We start from the raw sequence: 16,036 nt of genomic DNA, 5'->3' as shown, positions 1-16,036 counted from the left end.
TAGCAAAAACACAGCTAGCAAGGCAGGCCCCTCTGAGCTTAAGAACCGCAACGGCAAGCTCCAACGTGGAAAACACAAATGCCGAAGCAATGACGACAACACCGATGACACTGTCGTCAATGCTGGATTCAGTGGCTCCAAGCCCGGTGAGCGGAAAAAGCCGTATAAAAGAAACAATCAGGGAACATCCAGCATAGACCGCATACTCGACCGTCCGTGCCAAATCCATGGCACCCCGGACAAACCAGCCAACCATACCAACAGAGACTGCTGGGTTTTTAAGCAAGCCAGCAAGTTAAATGCCGAAAACAAGGAAAAGGGATCCTAGAGCGAGGACGATGACGTGGAGCCCCTGCAGCCACACACAGGGGGACAGAAGAAGTTTCCCCCTCAAGTCAAAATGGTGAACATGATATATGCTACACACCTCCCCAAGAGGGAGCGCAAGCACACACTTAGGGACGTCTATGCGATAGAGCTAGTCGCCCCAAAATTCAATCCATGGTCATCGTGCCCCATCACTTTTGATCATCGGGGTCATCCGACCAGTATCCGGCATGGCGGATCAGCCACACTAGTCCTAGACCCAATCACCGAAGGATTCCACCTGATGCGAGTCCTCATGGACGGTGCCAGCAGCCTTAATCTGCTCTATCAGGATATAGTGCGCAAAATGGGCATTTGATATGTCTCCAACGTACCTATAATTTTTGATTGGTCCATGCTATTATATATATTCTATTTTGGATGTTTAATGGGCTTATTTATACACTTTTATATTATTTTTGGGACTAACCTATTAACCAGAGGCCCAGTCCAAATTGATGTTTTTTTGCCTATTTCAATGTTTTGCAGAAAAGGAATATCAAACGGAGTCCAAGCGGAATGAAACCTTCGGGAGCATGATTTTTGGAACAAATGTGATCCAGAGGACCTAGAGTGGACGTCCAGTAACCAAAGAGGAGGCCACGAGGCAGGGGGCGTGCCTACCCCCTGGGCGCGCCCTCCCCCCTCGTGGGCCCCTCATGGCTCTATCGACCTAATTCTTCCTCCTATATATACCTACGTACCCTGAAAACATCTAGGAGCACCACGAAACCCTATTTCCACCGCTGCAACCTTCTCTACCCAAGAGATCACATCTTGGGGCCTTTTCCAGAGCTCCGCCGGAGGGGGCATTGATCATGGAGGGCCTCTACATCAACTCCATGGCACCTCCGATGATGTGTGAGTAGTTTACCTCAGACCTTCGGGTCCATAATTATTAGCTAGATGGCTTCTTCTCTCTCTTTGGATCTCAATACAAAGTTCTCCTCGATTCACTTGGAGATCTATTCGATGTAATCTTCTTTTGTGGTGTGTTTGTCGAGATCCAATGAATAGTGGGTTTATGATCAAGACTATCTATGAACAATCTTTGAATCTTCTATGAATTCTTTTATGTATGATTGGTTATCTTTGCAAGTCTCTTTGAATTATCAGTTTGGTTTGGCCTACTAGATTGATCTTTCTTGCAATGGGAGAAGTGCTTAGCTTCGGGTTCAATCTTGCGGTGCTCGATACTAGTGACAGAAAGGGAAACGACACGTATTGTATTGTTGCCATCGAGGATAAAAAGATGGGGTTTATATCATATTGCATGAGTTTATCCCTCTACATCATGTCATCTTGCTTAAGGCGTTACTCCGTTCTTATGAACTTAATACTCTAGATGCCTGCTAGATAGCGGTCGATGTGTGGAGTAATAATAGTAGATGCAGGCAAGAGTCGGTCTACTTGTCACGGACGTGATGCCTATATACATGATCATACCTAGATATTCTCATAATTATTCACTTTTCTATCAATTGCTCGACAGTAATTTCTTCACCCACCGTAATACTTATGCTATCTTGAGAGAAGCCACTAGTGAAACCTATGGCCCCCGGGTCTATTTTCCATCATACAAGTTTCCAATCTATTTTATTTGGCAATCATTACTTTCAATCTATATCATAAAAATACCAAAAATATTTATCTTATTATTATTATTATCAATATCATATCTCACTCTTGCAAGTGGCCGTGAAGGGATTGACAACTCCTTTATAGCGTTGGTTGCGAGGTTCTTATTTGTTTGTGTAGGTATGAGGTGACTCGCGCGTGGTCTCCTACTGGATTGATACCTTGGTTCTCAAAAACTGAGGGAAATACTTACGCTGCTTTGCTGCATCACCCTTTCCTCTTCAAGGGAAAACCAACGCATGCTCAAGAGGTAGCAAGAAGGATTTTTGGCGCCGTTGTCGGGGAGATCTATGCCAAGTCAAGACATACCAAGTACCCATCACAACTCTTATCCTTCGGATTACATTATTTGCCATTTGCCTCTCGTTTTCCTCTCCCCCACTTCACCCTTGCCGTTTTATTCGCCCCGTCTTTCCATCCGCTTTTTCCTTGCTTGTTTGCTTGTGTGTTGGATTGCTTGCTTGTCACGATGGCTCAAGATAATACTAAATTGTGTGACTTTGCCAATACCAACAATAATGATTTTATTAGCACTCCGATTGCTCCTCTTATCGATGCTGGATCTTGTGAGACTAATACTGCTTTGCTGAATCTTGTCATGAAAGATCCATTTTCTGGCCTTCCTAGTGAGGATGCCGCTACCCATCTAGACAACTTTGTTGATTTGTGTGATATGCAAAATAATAAAGATGTGGATAATGTTAATGTTAAACCTAAGCTATTTCCGTTTTCGCTTAGAGATCGTGCTAAAGCTTGGTTTTCGTCTTTGCCCAAAAATAGTATTGATTCATGGAATAAGTGCAAAGCTGCTTTTATCTCTTAGTATTTTCCTCCCGCTAAGATTATCTCTCTTAGAAACGATATTATGAATTTTAAGCAACTTGATCATGAGCATGTTGCACAATCTTGGGAGAGGATTAAATTAATGATACATAATTGTCCTACACATGGTTTGAATTTATGGATGATTATACAAAAAAATTATGCCGGATTGAATTTTGCTTCTAGAAATCTTTTAGATTCAGACGTGGGGGGCACTTTTATGGAAATCACTTTAGGAGAAGCTACCAAACTCCTAGATAATATTATGGTTAATTATTCTCAATGGCACACTAAAAGATCTACTACTAAAAAGGTGCATGCAATTGAAGAGATTAATGTTTTTAGTGGAAAGATGGATGAACTTATGAATTTGTTTGCTAATAAGAGTGCTCCTGCTGATCCTAATGATATGCCTTTGTCTACTTTGATTGACAATAATAATGAATCTATGGATGTGAATTTTGTTGGTAGGAACAATTTTGGTAATAATGCGTATAGAGGTAATTTTAATCCTAGGCCATTTCCTAGCAATTCCACTAATAATTACGGTAATTCCTACAACAATTCTTATGGAAATTATAATAAGATGCCCTCTGATTTTGAATCTAATATTAAAGAATTTATTAGTTCGCAAAAGAGTTCAATGCTTTGATTGAAGAAAAATTGTCTAAGATTGATGAGTTGGCTAGGAACGTGGATAGAATTTCTCTTGATGTTGATTCTTTGAAACATAGATCTATTCCACCTAAGCATGATATCAATGAGTCTCTCAAAGCTATAAGAATTTCCATTTATGAGTGCAAAGAAAGAACGGCTATGATGCGTGCTAAGAAAGATTACTTTGTGAAACCGTGTTCTTATAATTTCCATGATAATAATGACGAAGATCGAAAATTACTGATGTGTCCCCTATTAAATATTTGTTTTGTAATATGAATCATGATAATGATGGGACTGGATATGAGTCAACTTTAGTTAGAAGGCGTCCCAAAAATTCGGAGTTTTTAGATCTTGATACAAAAATTGATAAAAGTGGGATTGGAGAGGTCAAAACTTTAAATAGCAATGAACCCACTATTTTGGATTTCAAGGAATTTAATTATGATAATTGATCTTTGATAGATTGTATTTCCTTGTTGCAATACGTGCTAAATTCTCCTCCTGCTTATAGTCAAAATAAAGCTTTTACTAAACATACCATTGATTCTTTAATGCAATCTTATGAAGAAAAACATGAGTTGGAAGTTTCTAACCCTAGAAAAGTTTATGATGAGTGGGAACCTACAATTAAAAAAAATTAAAGATCATGAATTCTATGCTTTGTGTGATTTGGGTGCTAGTTTTTCCACGATCCCAAAAACTTTGCGTGATTTGCTAGGTTTCCCTGAATTTGATGATTGTTCTTTAAACTTGCACCTTGCAGATTCCACCATTAAGAAACCTGTGAGAAGAATTAATGATGGTCTTATTGTTGCAAATAGGAATTATGTGCACGTAGATTTCATTGTTCTTGATATAGATTGCAATCCTTCATGTCCTATTATTCTTGGTAGACCTTTCCTTAGAACGATTGGTGCAATTATTGATATGAAGGAAGGGAATATTAGATTCCAATTTCTGTTAAGGAAGGGCATGGAACACTTCCCTAGAAAGAAAATTAAATTACCATATGAATCTATTATGAGAGACACTTATGGATTTCCTACCAAAGATGGCAATACCTAGATCTATCCTTGCTTTTATGCCTAGCTAGGGGCGTTAAACAATAGCGCTTGTTGGGAGGCAACCCAATTTTATTTTTATTCCTTGCTTTTTGTTCCTATTTAGTAATAAATAATTTATCTAGCCTCTGTTTTGGTTGTGTTTTTTTGTGTTTAATTAGCGATTGTGCCAAGTAGAACCGTTGGGAAGACTTGGGGAAAGTCTTTTTGATCTTGCTGTAAAAAACAGAAACTTTAGCGCTCATGAGAATTGCTGTCATTTTTTGTTGGAGAGTGATATTTAGTTAATATTTTTGAAGATGATTAATATATAAATTCCTCACGTCCAGCAATTTATTTTATAATTTTTGGGGTTCCAGAAGTATTCGAAACCTACAGATTAATACAGATTGTTCTGTTTTTGACAGATTCTGTTTTTCGTGTGTTGTTTGCTTATTTTTATGAATCTATGGCTAGTAATAGAGTATATGAACCATAGAAGAATTGGAATACATTAGTTTAACACCAATATAAATAAATAATGAGTTCATTGCAGTACCTTGAAGTGGTGGTTTGTTTTCTTTTACTAACGGAGCTCACGAAGATTTTCTTTTAAGTTTTGTGTTGTGAAGTTTTCAAGATTTCGGTAAAGATTTGATGGATTATGGAACAAGGAGTGGCAAGAGCCTAAGCTTGTGGATGCCCAAGGCACCCCAAGGTAAAATCCAAGGACAACCAAAAGCCTAAGCTTGGGGATGCCCCGGAAGGCATCGCCTCTTTCGTCTTCGTCCATCAATAACTTTACTTGGAGCTATATTTTTATTCGCCACATGATATGTGTTTTGCTTGGAGCGTCTTGTATGATTTGAGTCTTTTCTTTTTAGTTTACCACAATCGTCCTTGTTGTACACACCTTTTTGGAGAGACACACATGAATTGGAATTTATTAGAATAGTCTGTGTGCTTCACTTATATGTTTTGAGTTGGATAACTTTTGCTCTAGTGCTTCGCTTATATCTTTTAGAGCACGGAGGTGGTTCTATTTTATAGAAATAATTGATCTCTCATGCTTCACTTATATCATTTTTACAGTCCTTTAGAACAACATGGTAATTCACTTTGGTAATAAATTTTAAATGCCAAGTGAAGTTGGATGCTTGATAGATTGTTTTGAGATATAAAGGTGGTAATATTAGAGGTGTGCTAGTTGAGTAATTGTGAAATTGATGAATACTTGTCTTGAAGTTGGCAAGTCCCGTAGCATGCACGTATGGTAAACGTTATGTGATAAATTTGAAGCATGGGGTGTTCTTTGATTGCTTTCCTTATGAGTGGCAGTAGGGGACGAGCGATGGTCTTTTTCTACCAATCTATCCCCCTAGGAGCATGCGCGTCGTGCTTGGTTTTGATGTGTAACATCCCAAATTTTCAATTTGGAATGTTATACACTAGATCATCATTGCATATCATATTTATTGCATTTTGATTGATCCTAGAAATTTTTCGCAACTCAAGGACCCTCGGAGAGAGTTGGGGATTTTGTTATTTTCATATTTGAGTTGTCTCAAATTGTGAGAATAGGATCTTCTGATTTTATTTATTTTATCTTCAATTATTTCTCTTACAAAAATATGAGAGAGGGAATAAAATGACTTTCCCAAAATAAAGAAATATTGAGGATTTAATAAGAAAATCAAACAAGATTTTATTTGGTTTTATTTGCTATTTTATTTGAATTTAGGAAAAATGCGCATTTTTCAAAATTGCATTTAGGCCCCAAATAAATGTTCATCCTATGCGGCTTGACTTTAGAAGCCGGGGAAAATTTATTTCAGGATTTTTGGAGTCCGTTTAGTAGTCCTTTAGTTTTTTTCTGAGCGTAACTATTTATAATAAAATATGCAATCGACCTACGGGCCGTGTCCGACCCGGACACTAGGCCCGTCCGGCTTTATAAGCCGGGGAGGCCCAGCCGGAACCCCCCCCCCCCAAACCCTAGCCATGCCCGTGCTGCCTAGCCCCGCGCCGCCGCCGCCTAGCGCCGCCCCGTGCCGCCACCGACCGCCGCCGACCGCCGCCCCGTGCTGCCAACCGACGCCGCCGCCGGATTAGTCGCCGGAGTTGCCGGAGGTAGTTTTTTTTAGTCGCCGTTTTTTCCTGAAAATCGTTCGGTTTTCCGACGGTTTTATTCGTTTTTTAGTTTCGGTTTTTTAAATAGATCGGTTTTCCGGTTTATTTAAAATAGCGAGCGTTCGTCCGTTCGTTCGTTTTAACGGAAGTTCGTTATTTTTCTTTTTCTCGGATTAAATCCGCGATTTTTCTGATCGCGATTTCTGATCCGATTTTCGTTTTAGTCTAACTTTTCGCTCGTTTATCGGAATTAGGTGATTCAAGCGCCTAGAGTTTCGTCTCGAAACCCTCTTTCCGATTAACCAACTCAAACAAGTTCTCGCCACTGTAAAAATTTCCTTAGATCCAGAATAGTAAGCGAAGCCTGTTTCTTTTGTCGTTTGTCTTACGTCGCTTCGTTCGATTTGATTCTTTTTGCCAACCGGAGTTCTTAAGTTGAACCTTCTGGTTAGATCTCTTATTTGAGTTTTACCTGTGCATTCGTTGAGTACTTATTGTATGCTTGTTTGTTTGCGATAGAGTACCAGGAGTGCGCCGCTTGTTACTTCGAATCGCTAGGTTTCCCGGATCATCAGCAAGGCAAGTAACACTTTGATCATACCTCCTACTACCCAGTTTTACTGCATTAGATCAATCCTTACACATTGCATGATTAGGATCTAATTAAATTGTTGGTTTGGGAAGTAGTTGAGGTAGTACCTATTACCTGTTTATTATCAAACCTTTGGGAGTTACTTCTACGTTTTCTTATTATGCCATGCTATGCTAGTAGACGTGGATTGGGTGAGTGTATCCATGACAGATGTGAGATTGTTAATTAATGGTTTATTTAAGGTGGCAACTTAAACACACATCTGGGTGGATTGAGGTACCTGGGTATTCCAGGATTGCCTGTTTTTCTTTATGGACCGCCACCCAGGCTCAAAGGGATCATGAGATTATTCATGCTAGAGACTTCCGTGTGTAGCCACAAGCTATTATGGGCTCTAGCATAGTTGACTAAGTCGTGCGAACTCTTACAGTGGTAGACTAGCAGATGTAGGGATGTAGGTGGTACGGTCTACCCATCGTAAGGTGCTAGTGCTTCTGAAAGACTATGTCTCGGTCATCCATTTCTCAAACACCGTGTAGTGCGAGAAACCAAACAGAGGCGATCGAGTCTTGTGGGGAAAAGTGCGCAAAACTCTGCAGAGTGTATAAACTAATCATGGTTAGCCGTGTCCCCGGTTATGGACATCTTGAGTATCTAGTACTTGGATTATCATGTGAATCTCAACATGTTACTATAAAATTTAATTTTGATGGGTTTGTTTAATGATGATGCTTAATTGGGATTGAGAATGTTGTCAACCATTCTCAATGTTTAACAACTACCATGATATTTAAATAAATTTATTCCTTTGCAGTAGGGAAAAATTGGTTTACGCAAAACTGTAACCATAGAGCTTTCCACCATCCAAATATGCATATAGAATAGTTGTTTCTTTCCATTACTCTCTATGTGTTATTTTGCTAGCATATTCCATGTGCTGACCCGTTTCGGGCTGCAACGTTAATGTTGCAGACTTTTCAGACGATGATTAAGGTGTTTTAGGTCATGGTTCTATACTCAGTGATGCCGTTGGAGTTGATGGACTCACTTATCTTCCAAGCCTTCCACTGTTATCGTTATTAGATGGCCTTAAGCCATATTAATTGTAATAAGTTCTCTTTTGGAGACACTCAATGTAATAAGTGTGTGATTGCTACTCTGTTATAAATCCTTCAAGTATTGTGTGGTGTCAGCATTACTGATCCAGGGATGACACCGGAGCATAGAGATTGGACCGTTTGTGGTCTGGTCGCTACAAGATGGTATCAGAGCACAGGCTGACTGTAGGACACGACCACTAAGCTAAAGACCTAGATCACTACTCACCCTCTTCTCTTTCTGACTCCTCATCCTTTCTACTCTTTTAGGATGGCGGATGCAAGGAACAAGTTCACGTAACCGGATGAAAATACACCCTTTGGATGTCACTTAAAGGAAGTCACTAGATATCTGAACATAGGAGTACCAAGCTTCAACAGCACCTACAACGCCACTTTACCTGAAGAAGAGCGCTGGATGATTCAAGTTCAAGTTCCAGGAAGGACGTTCATGCCAGTCACTGAGCCCATAGAGTTTTCTTTTGATGCACCAACTTGGAGTCTAGGAAAGAGCATGGCAGCTCACATCGCCATGGGACGCATTGGAGAAGTCTACCGCAATGATATCAAGGATACTATCTACCAGAATTGTGGGCGCCGAGATGAGAACTCGGAGATGATCAGCACCAAAAAGGATAGATCAATTTCAGCTTTTATCCAGGAGTTAAACCAGCACATTCGACGTCAGGAGAACCAGATGTGCGCTGACATGATAGACCTGAAGAAGGCAAAGACAAGAATCAAGGAACAGGAGGAAGAACTCAAGGCTACACATGAAGATTATGAAGAAGAAATTTAAGTATTAGTGGATAAGAATGCTGACCTAACAATGAAGATTGGAATATTTATGGGAGGCCCTACACCGGTAGAAGAAGACGAAGAACCCAAGGAGATTCGCCCGGAAGACTACATCATCATCGACGACACCGACTCGGATCCCGACGATAGCAATGATGACTATGTTGATGAAGCCGGAGCGGATATCATGGAGTCTGCAATCGATGAATATTTCTAGTAGACCACCAAATCAGTAGTAGTAGTCCACCATGTAAATATTATAGTCCGAGCACTTTTGCGATAGTTAGATCGATTGTATGCCCTTGTTTGATTAAATGAATGAAGTGAATTGTTTGCTTTTACCTCATGTTCATATGGGTAGTGTTTTCTCTTTAGACCCCCTCTATTCTTAAATCTCATCTTTTCTAAACCCTCAGATGCCTCCGAGACGTGACCCCAGATTTACCTTCCACCGGAGCTCACCCAGTTGATCCAGCAGCAGAACACATTGATGCAGTTACTAGTCCAGAATCAAAATCAAGGGAACAACAACAACAACCCACCGCCACCACCACCACCTGTTGATCACTTAGCCCATTTTCTTAGGTTGAATCCGCCGGTGTTTTCCTGTAGCACCGAGCCGATAGTAGCAGATGATTGGCTCCGCAAGACAGCTAGAGAGTTGACCACAATAGGATGCATGGATGCAGAGAAGGTGAAGCTTGCCGCACATCAGCTTGAAGGACCCGAAGCATCATGGTGGGAGAATTTCACAGCCACTTTCCCTGTCGATACTGTCACATGGGATCAGTTTCAGCAGGCTTTTCGAACTGCCCATGTTTCAGCAGGAGCTATGGCCATGAAGAAGCGAGAGTTTCGCAACTTGCGCCAAGGAGGACGGACAGTTGGCCAGTATGTGGAGGACTTTAGTAAATTAGCACGTTATGCCCCAGATGACGTTGCTACGGATGCAGCAAAGCGGGAGAAGTTTCTGGAAGGACTAAATGATGAGTTGAGCATGCGGTTGATGGTAGCAACCTTCAACAACTACCAGGAGTTGGTAGATCATGCTCTTATGATTGAAGGGAAGCAGCAGCAAATTGAAAATCGCAAGAGGAAGTATGGACAAGGAAAGTACAATTCAGGAGCTCAGTAGAAGCCATGTTTTACCCCTAGACCGGGAGGACATTTCCAGCATACCCATGGAGGAGGAAGCTCGCAGAATCACAATGGCCCCAACACTGGTAATGGGAATGGAGGAAGCAACGGCCAGAACCACACAAACCCATCGACCCCAGCCAAGAAAGACATGAGCCAAGTCACTTCCTTTAAGTGCCAGAAGACCGGACATTATGCCAATGAATGTCCTGAGTCACAGAATGGAAATGGCAATGGAAGCTCTGGGAAGAAGCCGAACCCTTTCAACAGGGGACAGGTGAACCACGTTAACGAGGAGGAGGTTGAAGAGCAGCCGGATGCAGAAAGCGGAATGGATTGGTTAACAAAGTATGAAGGGAATATTGAATGTGCCAGTAAGTCAATTTTGCTTACCACCCCAGAAGGAAGAAGGATCAAGTATGTATCCTGACATGTGCCAAAGAGGACTCAAGTAAATTATTTAACAGGAGTTGTGCAGGAGGAAGTACCAGTAGTGAAGGATTTCCCCGAAGTATTTCCAGAAGAGTTGCCAGGCATGCCACCAGATAGAGATATTGAGTTTGTGATTGAGCTTTTGCCAGGCACAGGGCCAATATCAAAGAGACCATATAGGATGCCTACAAAGGATTTGGTGGAAATTAAGAAGCAAATTAAGGAGTTACTGGATAAAGGATATATTCGCCCAAATTCTTCACCTTAGGGTTCACCAGTACTTCTAGTAGAAAAGAAGGATGGATCGTTAAGGATGGTTGTCGATTATCGAGGATTGAATGAAGTAACCATCAAGAACAAGTACCCACTACCGATGATCAATGATCTGTTTGATCGATTGCAAGGAGCTAAGGTATTTTCCAAGATCGATCTGCGATCAGGATACCACCAGTTGAAGATTCGGGAACAGGATATACCCAAGACGGCTTTTACCACCAGGTATGGGCTGTACGAGTATACCGTCATGTCATTTGGTCTGACTAACGCACCTGCATATTTTATGAACATGATGAACAAAGTGTTTATGGAGTTCTTGGATAAGTTTGTCGTAGTGTTCATTGATGATATCCTGGTTTACTCGAAGAATGAAGAGGAGCATAAGGAGCATTTGCGTTTGGTTCTTGGAAAGCTCAGAGAACATCAGTTATATGCCAAGTTTAGCAAATGTGAGTTTTGGTTGAAAGAAGTTGGATTTCTCGGACACATTATATCCGGAGAAGGTATAGCAGTAGATCCCACTAAAGTTGATACCGTGACTAAGTGGGAAGCACCAACCACAGTTTTAGAGATCCGGAGTTTTCTTGGACTCGCAGGATACTACCGGAGGTTTATTGAGAATTTCTCAAAGATTGCGAAGCCTATGACGGAGTTGTTGAAGAAGGATACCAAGTTCATATGGACGGAGGAATGTGAGGCTAGTTTTCAGGAGTGGAAGAAACGTTTGGTTACCTCACCAGTGTTGATTTTACCGGATCAGACCAAGGATTATGAGGTGTATTGTGACGCTTCACGTCGAGGACTTGGAGCAGTGCTTATGCAGGAAGGGAGAGTTGTTTCATATGCATCACGACAGCTTAAGCCTCATGAGATGAACTATGCTACGCATGATTTGGAGTTAGCAGCCGTAGTGCATGCACTAAAGACTTGGAGACATTTTCTGATTGGAAACCATTGCGAAGTGTATACAGATCATAGGAGTTTGAAATATATTTTCACACAGAAGGAATTGAATCCTAGACAAAGGAGATGGTTGGAGCTCATCAAGGATTATGATATGAGATTGCATTATCACCCTAGAAAGGCTAACGTAGTAGCCGACGCGTTGAGCCGTAAGAGCCAAGTCAACACCTTAATGACGGGAGATTTACCAAGGGAGTTAGCCGAAAATCTTCAAGAGCTATATTTGGAAATAGTCCCGAGAGGCTACGTAGCAGCATTGGAGATTCAGTCTATGTTGATGGATAAAATCAGAGAAGCCCAAAATACTAATAAGGAGATTCCGACATAAAGGAGAAAATGAGCAAGGGAAAAGCTAAAGGATTACATGAGGATGAGCACGATACCTTATTGTTTGAAGACTGTGTTTATGTGCCAAACGATTCGGAGATCAGGAAGCTAATTTTGCAAGAGGCCCATGATTCACCATACTCGATTCACCCAGGAAATACCAAGATGTATTTGGATTTTAAGTATATTTTCTGGTGGACCGGAATGAAGAAGGATATTGCGGAGTATGTAGCAGTTTGTTATGTATGTCAGAGAGTGAAGGCAGAGCATCAGAAGCCAGCAAGATTGCTACAACCATTGCCGATACCCGAATGGAAGTGGGATAAGCTAGGCATGGATTTTATTACAGGATTGCCCAGAACACGTTCAATCTATGACTCGATATGGGTTATAGTCGACCGTTTGACAAAGGTAGCTCATTTCATTCCAGTGAAGACTACCTATACCAGTGCAAAGTTGGCAAGGATATACATGACCAGGATCGTATGTCTTCATCGAGTTCCAAGGAGCATTGTATCAGATAGAGGAACCCAGTTTACCTCAAAGTTCTGGAATTGGTTGCATGAGACTTTGGGAACCAGACTAGAGTTTAGCACAGCTTTCCACCCACAGACAGATGGACAGACTAAGAGAGTCAATCAGATTTTGGAGGATATGCTAAGAGCTTGTGCGCTAGATTACGGATCTAGTTGGGACGAAAATTTGCCGTATGCCGAGTTCTCTTACAACAACAGCTATCAATCCAGTTTGAAGATGGCCCCTTTCGAAGCCTTGTACGGAAGGAGGTGCAGGACCCCATTGTCCTGGGATGAAGTTGGAGATCGCTAGTTGTTTGGACCGGATCTGATAAAGGAGTCTGAACAAAAAGTGAAATTAATTTGCGACAGGCTGAAGGTAGCTCAATCCAGGCAGAAGAGTTATGCAGATTCTAAATGCAGGGAGACAGTTTACGAAGTCGGAGACTGAGTCTATCTTCGAGTATCACCACTTCGAGGAGTTAAGCACTTTGGAGTTAAGGGAAAACTAGCGCCACGTTTTGTAGGCCCATACAAAGTTTTGGAGCGTATGGGGGAAGTAGCCTACAAGTTGGAATTACCCGAAGGATTGTCGGGAGTTCACGACATGTTTCATGTATCCCAGTTGAAGAAGTGCCACGTAGAGATGGCTGACATACCGCTGAGAGATACGATACCACTGGAAGCAATTCAGTTGGACAGTGATTTGACCTATGAGGAGAAACCAGTTAAGATTCTAGAGTATGCCAGTCGAGTCACCCGCAGCAAGGTTATCAAGTTTTGCAAGGTTCAGTGGAGCCACCACACGGAGGATGATGCCACTTGGGAACAAGAGGAAGATTTGCTGAAGGACCACCCTCACCTATTTTCTAGCCAACCCGAATCTCAAGGGCGAGATTCATCTTAAGGGGGGGTAGGTTTGTAACATCCCAAATTTTCAATATGGAATGTTATACACTAGATCATCATTGCATATCATATTTATTGCATTTTGGTTGATCCTAGAAATTTTTCGCAACTCAAGGACCCTCGAAGAGAGTTGGGGATTTCGTTATTTTCATATTTGAGTTGTCTCAAATTGTGAGAATAGGATCTTTTGATTTTATTTATTTTATCTTCAATTATTTCTGTTACAAAAATATGAGAGAGGGAATAAAATGAATTTCCCAAAATAAAGAAATATTGAGGATTTAATAAGAAAATCAAACAAGATTTTATTTGGTTTTATTTTCTATTTTATTTGAATTTAGGAAAAATACGCGTTTCTCAAAATTGCATTTAGGCCCCAAATAAATGTTCATCCTGTGCGGCTTGATTTTAGAAGCCGGGGGAAATTTATTTCGGGAATTTTGGAGTCCGTTTAGTAGTCCTTTTGTTTTTTCTGAGCGTAACTATTTATAAAAAAACGCAACCGACCTACGGGTCGTGTCCGACCCGGACACTAGGCCCGTCCGCCTTTATAAACCGGGGAGGCCCAGCCGGAACCCCCCCGCCCCAAACCCTAGCCGCGCCCGCGCCGCCCTATCCCCGCGCCGCCGCCGCCTTCGCCGCTGCCTAGCGCCACCCCGTGCCGCTGCAGACGCCTAGTGTCGCCCCGCCGCCGCGCCGCCTCGCGCCTCCGCCGCCATCGGATTAGTCGCCGGAGTTGCCAGAGGTAGTTTTTTTAGTCACCGGTTTTTCCCGAAAAACCGTTCGGTTGTCCGATGGTTTTGTTTGTTTTTTTAGTTTCGGTTTTTTTAAATAGATCAGTTTTCCGGTTTATTTAAATAGAGAGCGTTTGTCCGTTCGTTCGATTAAACGAACGTTCGTCGTTTTTCTTTTTCACGGATTAAATCCGCGATTTTTCTGATCGCGATTTCTGATCCGATTTACGTTTTAGTCTAACTTTTCGCTCGTTTATCGGAATCAGGCGATTCAAGCGCCTGGAGTTTCGTTCTGAAACCCTCTTTCCGATTAACCAACTCAAACAAGTTTTTGCCACTATAAAAATTGCCTTAGATCCATATTAGTAAGTGAAGCCTGTTTCTTTTGCCGTTTGTCTTTCGTTGCTTCGTTCGATTTGATTCTTTTTGCCAACCGGAGTTCTTAAGTTGAACCTTCTGGTTAGATCTCTTATTTGAGTTTTACCTGTGCATTAGTTGAGTACTTATTGAATGCTTGTTTGTTTGCGATAGAGTACCCGGAGTGCCCACTTGTTACTTCGAATCGCTAGGTTTCCCGGATCATCAGCAAGGCAAGCAACACTTTGATCATACCTCCTACTACCTAGTTTTATTGCATTAGATCAATCCTTACACATTACATGATTAGGATGTAATTAAATTGTGGGTTTGGCAAGTAGTCGAGGTAGTACCTATTACCTGTTTATTATCAAACCTTTGGGAGTTACTTCTACGTTTGCTTATTATGCCATGCTATGCTAGTAGACGTGGATTGGGTGAGTGTATCCATGACAGATGTGAGATTGTTAATTAATGGTTTATTTAAGGTGGCAACTTAAACACACATCTGGGTGGATTGAGGTACCTGGGTATTCCAGGGTTGCCTGTTTTTTTTATGGACCGCCACCCAGGCTCAAAGGGATCATGAGAATATTCATGCTAGAAACTTTCGTGTGTAGCCACAAGCTATTATGGGCTCTAGAATAGTTGACCAAGTCGTGCGAAATCTTACAGTGGTAGACTAGCAGATATAGGGGATGTAGGTGGTACGGTCTACCCATCATAAGGTGCTAGCACTTCTGAAAGACTATGTCTCGGTCATCCGTTTCTCAAACACCGTGTACTGCGAGAAACCAAACAGAGGTGATCGAGTCTTGTGGGGAAAAGTGCGCAAACCTGTGCAGAGTGTATAAACTAATCATGGTTAGCCGTGTCCCCAGTTATGGACATCTTGAGTATCTAGTACCTAGATTATCATGTGAATCTCAACATGTAACTATAAAATTTAATTTTGATGGGTTTGTTTAATGATGATTCTTAATTGGGATTGAGAATGCTGTCAACCATTCTCAATGTTTAACACCCACCATGATAGTTAAATAAATTTATTCCTTTGTAGTAGGGAAAAATTGGCTTTACGCAAAACTGTAACCATAGAGCTTTCCACCAGCCAAATATGCATATAGAATAGCTGTTTCTTTCCATTACTCTCTATGTGTTATTTTGCCAGCATATTCCATGCGCTGACCCGTTTCGGGCTGCAACGTTAATGTTGCAGACTTTTCAGACGACGATTAAGGTG

Source organism: Triticum aestivum, chromosome 4A, assembly GCF_018294505.1.
Source record: "Triticum aestivum cultivar Chinese Spring chromosome 4A, IWGSC CS RefSeq v2.1, whole genome shotgun sequence".
Classification (NCBI taxonomy): domain Eukaryota; kingdom Viridiplantae; phylum Streptophyta; class Magnoliopsida; order Poales; family Poaceae; genus Triticum; species Triticum aestivum.
The sequence above is the reverse complement of the archived record's forward strand: the minus strand, read 5'-3'. Positions refer to the sequence as shown.